Source organism: Coenobita brevimanus, chromosome 79 (genome assembly GCF_032717465.1).
Source record: "Coenobita brevimanus isolate Jiangsu-jjx chromosome 79, ASM3271746v2, whole genome shotgun sequence".
Taxonomy (NCBI): domain Eukaryota; kingdom Metazoa; phylum Arthropoda; class Malacostraca; order Decapoda; family Coenobitidae; genus Coenobita; species Coenobita brevimanus.
In genome coordinates, this window is record NC_137032.1 from 31356035 (window position 1) to 31368177 (window position 12143).

The 12143-nt window shown below is 41.5% G+C and overlaps 1 pseudogene; it reads right to left on the reverse strand.

Moving 5' to 3' along the window:
• Window positions 1–4932: 4932 nt before the first annotated feature.
• The window catches only part of LOC145409077 (uncharacterized), a 44258-nt pseudogene continuing 37047 nt past the window's right edge, over window positions 4933–12143 (reverse strand).

A 12143-nucleotide genomic window follows, 5' to 3' on the forward strand; every position in this document is an offset into this window, starting at 1 on the left:
TGATACAGTACTGTTGAGTGAAGATGAATGGGGAGTTGCAACAGTTTGGTGAATGAATTTGGGACAGTGTGTAGGAGGAGGAATCTTAAAGTTAATGTAAACAAAAGCAAAGATTATGATGTTTGAGAGGAATGAAGTCAACAGAGTGTGCAGTGAGGGTTGGATGGTGAGGATATGGAGAATGTGAGTGTATTCAAGTACTTTGGGTAGTGTGATGAGTAAGGATGGAGACTTTGGGGGATGAAGTGCAGTGAAAGGGTACAGCAGGAAGGAAAGTTGTTGGTACACTACTGAAAGCAGTGATGAGAAATAGGAGGTGAGTTATGGAAGTTAAGAAGTCACTGCATGATAGTATTGTGATCCCTACTCCTGACCATATGGAAGCGAATGGCTTGCTATGGACCTTGGTAAGAGGGGAACAAGTCATGAGTGAGAGCAGTGGAAATGAGTTACTTGAAAGGAGCATGTGGAATGACGTGGAGGGACAGGCTGACGAATGAAGAAGTGAAGGGAAGTCGCTATTAGGGTGGATGTGGATGTGGTTGAAAAGATTAGGAGAAATACACTGAGGGGTGGTTTTGGACATGTGAAGAGAATGGAGAATGAAAGATCTGACTAAGAGGGTGTAATGTAGGTGAGGTGGAGGGAGGGAGAGGGAGGAGTGTAGACCGAGGATGAGGTGGAGGGATGAAGGTGAGAAGGTATATAGAGGGAGGGGGGTGAGTTGGGGGAGGAAATTTAGTCAAATGGTGGGTGACAGAGCAGAGCTTGGAGGCGTCTTGTCTGCGGTCACCCTTTTGCGGGAATTAGGGCGTTCGTGGCTATAGGTAGATAGATAGAATAGACATCTATACAGAAGTACTTAAAAATTCATTTATAAGTAAGTTACTAACTTGTGTAAAGGATAGGAGAGAGAGAGAGAGAGAGAGAGAGAGAGAGAGAGAGAGAGGAAGAGAGAGGTGAGCAGGCGTAATTAAGTTCTCTGTCCGCACGAGCGGGCAATGCCTGCAGGCTGCAGGCGATGCAGTTTGCCTGTTTGACGGGCTCACCGCTTGTTCCTGCGGGCAAACCGTAAATTGCCACGGCAACGGCAATTTACGCATTTGCTACCTCGCGGGAACAAGCGATGAGCCCGTCAACAGGCAAACTGCTCGCTTGTTGCCCGCGGGCATTGCCCGTTCGTGTGGACAGGGCTTTTTACGTGTGTGGCGGTGAGGTGATGTGGCAACAATGCCTAGTGGTGTAGAGGTCTTAGGAGGCCCCACCCAAACTGCCTATCATAAAATAGAAACGACTGAGATAGGCAGATAATCAATGGAGAGAAAAAGAAAAAAGCAAAAGGGACTGACAAAATTTTGTAGTAGGTGGCATAACACCACCAAAAAGAGTCAGACAATCCCAAACTGCATTAAAAAAAAGTGTGGAATGTCATCCAGTGGAGCACACTTCCTCTGAATGAGGAGAAAAGACAGTGACAACCATAAGGTAGTGGTCAATTATGCCTTACATCATTTTCAGAAGCAATGCATGTCTCCTTAACTCTCTGATAGCAGGATGATACCCACCCAGATCTCCTGAAAGGTGTTAAAGATGGAATGGAAAGCTCTTCTTCAGGTGCCTCCAAAGAGAAAGTGGACTGAATTTTTTTTACTGAGAAAAATATATGTAAAAGATGACGTAAAGAACCAATTTCTACACTAGTAACTGAAGTAATTCAAATTTGTTCAAGTATGTAAGGCTCTATATAAAATTTCAGCTTATTTGTTCACAACATTCAAATTATGTGAAGCTACATATTCAAATTTATTTGGTCGACACTTTCAAGGTAGATTCTCTCAAGTCTAAGAAATACCAGGAGACAAGTATATTGCTTACCAATTTAACTCTTACCCTTTCCAGTCCCTAATGTAAACAGAAGTAACTGCAGATTCATTAACTTTTATGGGTTATTATGATTTCAAATTCAAATTAAATTTATGACACCTGACCAGAGACCAAAGACTGATGTTCAGGACTGTGATTAATTTGTTATGTTTCATTTCAAAGTTGTTACATTGAGAGGATTTGGCAGTGGTGTGGGATGTGTGGCGGGGCTTGGTTGAGGCAATTTGATGTTGGTCCTTGGTTGGCTGACAGCATCTCTGCCCTCATCCCGGGGATGGGCTGTTTCGGTGTGGTCTGCAGCTTCCCAAATGGTGGCCTCCAATGCTTATGCTACCTTTGTGTGTTCGAAACTCACCAAATTAATCTACAAAGGGGAGAAAGAGGGGTGTAATGAGGTATATAAAAGCCCGCGTTGCTAAAGTAATGAAGTAGTAGCGATCATGTGTTTGGCTCAGTAGTAACGTGCGCGCGTATCAAGCGCGAAGGGCCCGAGATCGAAGCCTCGGCCAGGATTGTGATTAATTTGTTAAGTTTCTGTTTCAGTTATTACAAAATCATTTTCAGACCTTGTTATTTCTGTTCCCAAAAGTTTAATGTTAACAATAGGTGCACCCATGTCTTTTATATCATCAACCATTTATCTTGACGCTATGTACTGTATTGGAATAGCAATGTTACAGTGTGGAAAAAAAAAAAAAAAATGCTATGACCTACAACTGATGAGCATGTGAGCAAATTTTACTGTGTAAATAAATAAGCACTCTCTCTAATTCCCATTTTTGGCATATTGTTGTTGTTGTTGTTTACTTTATTTGTCTCAGGGTCTGGTCAAGCAGACCCAATAAACCACAGAGTAAGTAATTGCTCATGGTAGCCGTCCTACAGGTACAGTACTGTGCAGTATGTACACTATGTGGAGGGATCTGGCACCCTACTGTGGTTGACAGAAACTCACCAAGGCTTCCAGATTCAGGGTCCTGCTCATGGTCAGGTGCAGGGAAATAATGACATATAAGGTGATTTGGCTCCTTGATGGACACTGCTGCTGCTCCACCCAGGGTGCACACTACTACCACAAGTAGCCTCATCCATCAGTGCCCTCATTTATGGAAATTCAGAACCTAATGTAAGGTAGGGCTCCAGGTGACCCTCAGGGCCTAATCTTGATTAACCATTAGGTTGCAGCCTTCAGGGGACTCACCTACTTGAAGGGGCTCCCATTTAAAGAAATACATACATATATATATATATATATATATATATATATATATATATATATATATATACTTAAAATAAATAAATGGATATATTGTTATATTACAGCAACTGGCCTCATACAAGCTCCAATGATGATCATTAAAATCTTTATATGGGGTCCCCTTACATCTGGAGTGGGGAGCCCCTGCACCAACATAGTGACCCCCAGTGAGATACTATTACAGCTCTGGTCACCCTATAAAGGAGTATCCAAGTATTCAGTGGCTGTTCTGCTGCTTCTATTGCTACTTCATGAGGCATTATGTGAGCTATAAATTCCAATCAACCCTCGAATTTATAACTTTATGAGCCTCTCACACTGGCTGGAAAGTCTGAACCACTCAGACCACTAAGGGCATCTACCTGGCTACAAAGTACCAAGCAGTTACCACCCAACATGAACTAAACGGTTTCCTGGGAAACAAGAAAACAATGACTTGCTGCATGTAGTCACCCAAAGGTGGCACTACACCTAAGTGAGTGGATGGTGGAGGTGCTCCCAAGTAACCCAAAAAAAAAAAAAATAAATAAAAATCTAAACATTCCCAGTATCCCTCTACATCAAGGTACTTTTCCTCATTCCCAAGTTCCACAATGAATGGCTTTTCTGGAATATAATGAAAAACCCACAAGAAAAGCAGTAGATTTATAATACTGCAATGCATATAAGAGTTTCAAACCTACTCTTCAGTGAAGTTATTTACATAAAAATCTAACATTATTCAGTGGATAATAGGTAAATGAGCTGCTATGTTTCACCCCCAAATTCATCATGATTCAGTAAAAATAAATGCTCTGCTGCAGAAATTATTGTTATTCATTATTAAAACCCCTATCAGATTATGGGGGTAATCCTGTTGTCTTTTAATGTACTTGAAAAACACGGTTTCTTCCTATCTTTCAGCCCATCAGAATCTTTCACAGGAGTATCCTCTAATTTTTAATAATATCCAACTCAATCCTGGAATCATCTTCAAACATACTTGAGGTTTTCATTCTCTTGGGATTTATCTTCCAACAGAATTTCATATTACCTCTACTTTGTAAAATCTGCTTCCAAGAGATTAGGTGTGCTAAGCAACTCCGTGCCTTCTTTAACACCCCCAGTACAGTTGTTGACTTTATAAATGGGTTTTATTCGCTGCCGTGTAGAGCACAACTCTCACGTGTGGGAAGGCTCCCACATACAGCTCTTCTCAATAAGGTGAAGTCAAAGGCTTTTCATCTCATTACCTCTCCTCCTCCTACCGACTCCTTTCAACCTCTAGCTCTTCGCAGCACAGCTGCATTTTCATCTCTTTTCTGTTGCTACTTTAATGGTCACTGCTTCTCTGAACTGTCTGCTTGCATACCTTCACCACTACAGTAGGTGCACAGCACCCACCTAGTTACAAATTCTCATCCCTTTTCTGTCCAACTCTCTAATGCAAGAGTTAACTGCTACTCCCAGTCATTTGTGTATGCAACAGGTCAGCTCTGGAACTGCCTTCCTCTGTCTGCATTTCCTACTGCCTATGACCTCCAGTCTTTCAAATGCAGAAGGCCCAGGCATCTCGAAAAGAACGGATCTTGAATCTGGCTCCCTGTTATATTGATTTTGCTTTTTCTTGGAGGCAACAATCATGTGGGCTTCTGGCCTTTGGATCCTTCTTCCCTTCATATAAAAAAAAAAAAAAAAAAAAAAAAAAAAAAAAAAAAAAAGAGCCACAAATCATATTTAATTCCAAGTGTTTTATACAAAATGTGAGCACCGCTAGTAATCACTCAAGATTTTCTAGAAGCATGCAGTGTTCATTTTGGCTGCAAATACTGATGCAAAGAGTTAGACATGGTATAGTAAGGAACTGCATGATTGTCAACTCTGGCATCTGGCTGCCTCATGTTATGATTCACATTCAGTTCAGTCCCCTGGTGATGTAGCTCAACTCCCCCTCGGTGCTCTTGATTCCCCAAGCTTCGAAGATCCCCTCCTAATATCAGTAAATCTGTTTTGGCATCATTAGTACAATCATTCCTTGCGTCTGTATGAAGTGGTCTAAAACTTGGCATATTCAACGAACGCAAGTCCATCAGCGATGCCCGAGATCGATCCTGGTACTCTGGTCTTATTACACCGGACTGCCTCAACACTTCGGGACGCTGCATGGGTGGCTGTAATTCCTGCCTTGTTATATCCTGTCTAAGGACTTCCTGACATGGTGCATCTGATCTCTGTAAACCTACATCCTGATTATGTAACAAGTCTGTTGTGATTTCCTGAGGTGGCAAGGAGAGGGTAGTATGTGAATTCTGTAATGAAGTTGTTGTCTGAGTAACTTTCTTAACTTCTTTTTGCATCTTCTGTTGCTGCAACTCTTCTTGCACCTTCTGAAGATATTCAAGTTTTGTTCCAGTGCAGCACTGTGTGCATGGAGACTATGAACTGAACTACAGTTATGCAAAGGGTCTGGCTGGAGGTCACTTCTAAGATCTGGTCTAGTCTCTAAAATCATGTCCAAGATGAACTGCTGATTCCAGTTCAGAAAATTCATCAAACAACTGGCCACCTCGTTGGTGTAAGTATTCTCTAAGTATCTGGCATGCATACACTACCTCAGCGACACTTGGCTGCGCAGGTAAACTTATGGCAGTAGACTCAACCTGCTGACTAATTTGACGTGGTTTGCTTCTAGGGTTATCATATACATAATCTGAGTAATGGATATTTGGGACTGTTTCAATATGAATATCCAAAGCTTGATCTGACTGTGATTCATTATGACCCTGTTCTGTCACACAGTGTCTGTCATCAACCATGACTAGAGCTTCAAATTCATTCTGACTAACTCCTGGTGGAGCACTAACATTATCTTTGACACTCAGTGCATCAACATCTTTGCTTAATCCAGCTTTCACAACTCCTTTCACAATAGTCTCAGGACTCACATGTTTCCAGGCTTTGTAAATCATGTATATTGCATCAAGAGGAGAGACACAGGAATTCATAGAAGACACTGACAATGTACTGTGATGAAATAAACTAGTATTACTGTGGTTCACATGTTCATTTGCATGTGTTTTTGCCAAAATAAACTTGATCTGCTGATACCTATACAAAGATTTGAAGGCAGTTATAATTCCCAGTTGTAATGGCTGTAGCACTGACGAAGTATCTGGAGGGAAAAAGGTTACATGAATATTGAATGTATTAGTAATATCAGGGTGGTGTGGTGCCTTGTTCATTAGCAATACAATTTTTTTCCTCTTACTTCTAAGTTCCCTATCCCATTCCTTCAACCAGAGAGAGAAAATTTCAAGTGTAATGACTGCTTTTGGATGATGATGAAAAAGGACAGGGAGTGTGAGTGAGCTGAGACCCTCTGATTTCCCTACCACCAAAGGCGGCCTGCGTTCTGTTCCTGCAAGGTTGCAAGTCAACAAAATGGTTAGTCTCTCATTTGAGTTTGGTGCTTGGTAAGCCAAGCAGTCTGGCAATGCATTGTACGTCAGGATGGTCTCATCTAAAACCCACACATTCTCCAGGGAGTATTCCTTAGTGGCCTTGGTAAACATATATCTCCTCCAATGATTACCTACTTTTGTTGTAGAAGGAGCACCATCTTTGTCTTTAAATCGCTTGAGAGTAACTCCATTTCGATCTTTCCATCTTCCCAACCATCCGGCTGAAGGTTTAAATTCAATTCCCATTTCGCTGCCAATTGATTTTGCCTTTTCCATTAGAATAGGACCTGATATAGGCAGGTCTTCCTTCTTGGCTTCTTTATACCAATCAGCCAATTTTTGTTCTAATGCTCCAGCCTTGCCAAGTCTACAGCGTTTACGTTCAGGAGTAGCAAACCTGTTCCACTGAGCCATGATTGTATCCTTATTCTTCATTATCCTTGAAACTTGGCTCTGACTCACATGGAACACTGAGGCAATCTTACCTTGAGGCACTTTTGGTTCTTGATCAAGCATTTCAAGCACCTGAAATGAAATAAAAATATGTAATATTCGGAAGAGTTTTTTAGACGGTTATAATCAGTCATCAGTCAAAGCGAGAGTGGTAAAAAAGAAAAGAAGGAAAGAAAAAATAAAGCATCCACTTATTTATCCACAGTACTATCAGCTGTTATACTTCACCCAGAGCTCACTTCATCTTACTTATCTTTGATTCAAACAATTCAACCATAACAAGCACAAACTATGTGTAGTTTTGTTCATTCTTTTATAAAGGCTCCAACATGCATTGCAAATACTGGCCTTCATTGCCTGATGAAGGTTCTCCATGCTACTCAATCTCTAGCAGTCTCTGTAATCAGTCCTTTATCCCTAAGGTCATACTCTGTGACCTCATCCCAATTCTGCTTCGGTCTATCTCTCACAACTCTACCCTCAATGTTCCTACCCTCGCCCTCCACATCCAGTTGCCATTCTCCATACTTTCCATATGCCCAAGTCATTTCAATCTACTCCTTATCACAGCACAATTACATTGAAGTCTCCTCCTTCCTCTCGACTGCTAATTTGCAAACCTAACCCCACCAGATCTGTCATTCAAGGATGCACTCCATCCAATCATTCTCATCTCTGTACAGTACATCTGAGCCGACGAACATCCTCTTCCTTTACTGCCCAAGTCTCGTTACCATATTGTACTGCATTACACTTCTAAGACATGCTGCATAAATAAGGACCCTTTAGCACTACGGGAGAGTCCTCTCAATGTCAGGAGAGGCAACAACTCCATGACCTCTTCCACCCACTCCTTTGCTACCAAGTTACTTCCAGCCCACTGCCAGCACACACCATACCTCCAAATAACAAAGCTCCTCCACACACCCAAGACACTCTCCTGCAAGATTAATCCTTTCCTGTCTCTCTCCTTCTGTATGCTCCCATTTACACACTGCACAAAAAAAAAAAAATCAGCATTATATTACAGTCCACCTCTAATCCCATTACATTTCTTATGCACTCTTATGCACCCACTTATCACAAACCTTGCACAATATGAAATTATTTCCCACACTTACATGGTGGGGGGGGCCCACCATCCACTCACTTAGTATTGTGGTACTCTACAGTCAGTGACATGCCAAATGACTTCCTGTAAACCAGGAAAACATTTACAACACTGAGTGGTAGCCTTATAACCAACCAACACGTGTTTCCTATGTGACAACTAGTGGGTTGGTGGAGGGTTAGTGTCCCTCCCCAGAAAACGTCTAACTAAAAATACAAATATGAAGCCTCGGACCAGGACTGACCAAAAGAGGACAACTAAGGACTGAACAAAGGACATGGTACGGATGGCGACGTGGAATGTAAGGGGTGCGAATGATGAGGTGAAAGAGAGAGAGAGACTGTCCAGGTGCCTGAGGGTGTGAAAATGGGTGTATGAGGATTAACTGAAACTAAATGGAGAGGTGAGAGTGTGAGAGAATGTGAGTACGGATGGGGTATACGTGCACGAGTATGTGAGAATGAAAGGGCTAAAAAAGGAATGTGTATTGTTATGAGTAACAGATGGAAGGAGAATATCAGAGAGTATGGATCTGTTGGCTCACAAACTGTGTGGGTAAGACTGAGAGTTGGACTACAAATGTGGGCGATTGTGTGCATGTATGCGCCAACACAAGACTGTGAAAGAAGAGTTCTGGACAAATGCGAATTCATGCATGGAAAAGTATGAATGGAATGAGTGTTTTTGACTGGCGATATGAATGGTAAAGTAGGGAATGTGAGAGTGGATGGAGTGGTTCGTGAGTGGGGTGTGCCTGCTGAGATAGATGAGAATGGCAATGGTTTAGACAACATTTGTGCTGGGAGGGGGTTGGTGATAGCCAATACTCTCCTCAGGCACAAAATAATCCATAGGTATACAAGGCGAGTGTTGAGGAGGGTGGGTGGTGAACCTAATGAACGGAAGGCAATGACTGATTATGTGTGTGTGGATGAAAGGATGCAAAGGCATGTCATGGATGCAAGAGTATATAGAGGGTGGAGGAGTGAACTTTCTGACCACCACTTGGTGGTGGTGAGAATCAAGATCCAAGTGACATGGAGAAATTGAAGAGGGGAGGGATGGGAGGAAGTAGTACATGCAAGGAGAGTGGAAAGGTTACAAGAGGATGAGAAAAAGGCAGAATATAAGAGAGAAGTGGAGGAGTGACTGGGTAAATATGGAATGGAGCAGATGGGAGATGTGAAAGGTGTGTGCAAGATATTCACAGAAGAAATCTGTGCAGCATGTGAGGTGTGTGTTGGGTGAAGAGAAGATGAAAAATAATGCAAGGAACAGCATGGTGGAATGAAGAGGTGAGACAGGCTGTGGCACAAAAGAAGAATGCATATAGTGAGTGGATGAGAAACAGGGGTGTGGAAGAAGTTGAGAGATGGAAGAAAGATTTATATGTAGAGAGGAAGACAGAGGTGAAAAAATTGGTATGAGAGAGTACGAAGAGAGTGAATGAAGAATTTGGGAGGAATTTGAGCGTTCAGTGGAGGGAATGTAAGAAAATGTTCTGGAAATGGGTAAAGAAAGTTAGACAGGGTGACAATGAAGTTAGTCAGGGGGTGAAAGATAAAAATGGTAGATTAATAGTGAAGAGAGAAAAAGTTAGTAGATGGAGAGAACAATTTAAGGAATTGTTAAACATTGAGAATGAAGGTAATGTGAGTATAAGTGGCTGGGGAATGGCTGGGAGAAGGAGGGATGTCAGAAGAGAGGAAGAAATCAGTAGGATGGATGCTGTTGAAGCAACGAAGAAAGCCAAAATGGGGAAAGCTCCAGGAATTGCTGGAGTGTGTGCTGAAATGCTGATGCATGCGGAGAGATGATAGCAGAATGGATGTGAAAGATGTGCATATTAGCATGGGAGGAAGGTAGAGTCATGGAGGATTGGAAGTCAGGTATAATTATTCCCTTGGACAAAGGAAAAGGGGAAAAAGAAGTGTGTGGTAATCACAGGGGCATTTGTCTTAGTGTGATAGGAAAAGTATATGGTAGGATACTTATTGACAGAGATAGGGAAATAGGAGAGGAATTAGTTGGAAAAGAACAGGGAGGTTTCAGGAAGGGAAGAGGTCGTGTAGATCAGATATTCATTCTTAGATCTGTAGTGCAAAAGTTTGTTGAGAAGGGAAAGAAGTTATATGGGGCCTTCATGAATTTGGAGAAAGCATATGACAGGGTTATAGGGAAGGATTGTGGAAAGCATTAGGAATATATGGAGTAGATGGGAAGTTGGTGAATGCTGTAAAGAGTGTATGAGGGTGCTAAGGTTGCAGTGCATGTGGATAGTGAACTGAGTGAATTTTTCTACTTGAAGGTTGGATTGAAACAGGGATGTGTCATGTGTCCATTTTTTTTTTTTTTAAATAGATAATGAATGGAGGAAGGAAAAACATAGGGAAAAAAAAAAAAAAAGTCCATGTGCCTAAAGGCATCCTCCATTCATAAAATATTTATAACAACTGGATTTGAATTGAAGTGGATTAAATGTTTGTGGGAAAAAACTCCAAGGAAGTGAATTCCAGAGAGTAGTAGTTCTGGGGAAAAATGAATTTTGATAAGCAGAGGTTCTGCATTGCGGGGGAGAGAGTGTGAATTCATGGGCGCTCTCAGCTGCCCGAGTATTTCGGGAGAAAATGTGAAGGGGAGGAACAATTGAAGCCAGTTCGTCTGAACACTTACGGTAAAAATATCTATAAAATAATGCTAAAGAAGCAACATCTCTACATACTGATAATGGAGGAAGGTCTTGCATGATGGCAGGATTATTGATTAATCTAATGGCTTTATTTTGAATTTTGTCCAACTGCTTCAATGCAACCGCTCCACATCCACTCCTCAGTGGTGAACAGTATTCGATCTGAGAATGCACATGACTTTTGTATATTGTGGCCATCTGCTCGTCAGTGAAGAACTCACGAACTCTGTACATAAGTCCCAATTTTTTGGAAGCATTTTTGCCAAGGGATTTAACATAAGCTGTCCAGCTTAGGCTGGAGTTTACAGTAACACCTAGGATATCAATTATAGTGGATATGGGAATACTGACATCATTTAAAATTATGTGAGAGTCTGAGGGATTCTTCTGTTGGAGAAATTAATGTATTTAGTTTTCTGAGCATTAAATGAGACCAGATTTGTTTGTCCCCATTGATTAATTTTAGAAAGGTCCTGGTTCAGAGAAATTGCTATGTTTACTTGGGAATTTATAATATCAAATTGTGTAAAGGAGGTACTAAATGTGAAAAAACTATGAAGGGTCGAGTCATCAGCATATGAGTGTATTGGGTTGTGCATGACAGACAGGAGGTCATTTATATGAATGAGAAAGAGGGTTGGTGCCAAAACTGATCCCTGAGGTACGCCAGCATTTATGGATTGAAACTGAGAATAAATATCATCTACCATGACCCGTATTTTTCTATTATGAAGGTAAGAAGAAATTAGAGGAACCAGTGATGCAAGGTCATAGTGTGACATCTTAGACAATAAGGCCTGGTGCAATACTCTGTCAAATATTTTTGATATATCTAGTGCTACTGTGTGTGTTCACCGTGTTGGTCTATTGTTTTGTTAATCTGATGGGTAAGAAGGCAAAGAATGTCTACAGTAGAATGTTCTTGTCTGAATCCATACTGCCGACCACTGATTACCGGTAATTTATTGATTTCTAGATGCTTGATTATGTGTTTGTCAATTAGCGTCTCAAAAACTTGACCGAGAATGAAAGTTATTGCAATTGGTCTATAGTCTGATGGATCAGAAGTTGCCCCCTTTTTAGGAACAGGATGGATATTTGCTTCTTTCCAAGAGGCTGGAAAACTTGAGGTACGGATGTTCAATCTGTATATGGATGGGGTTATAAAAGAGATACAAGGTGGGGCAGTGGATGTTTGAGTGGCCCTAATAAGAAAGGGCAGTGTTTGGAATCTCCCTGTACTGCTGCTTGCAGATGATACTGTGTTGGTAAGTGAAGGCGAAGGGGAATTGCAAGGCTTGGTGGATG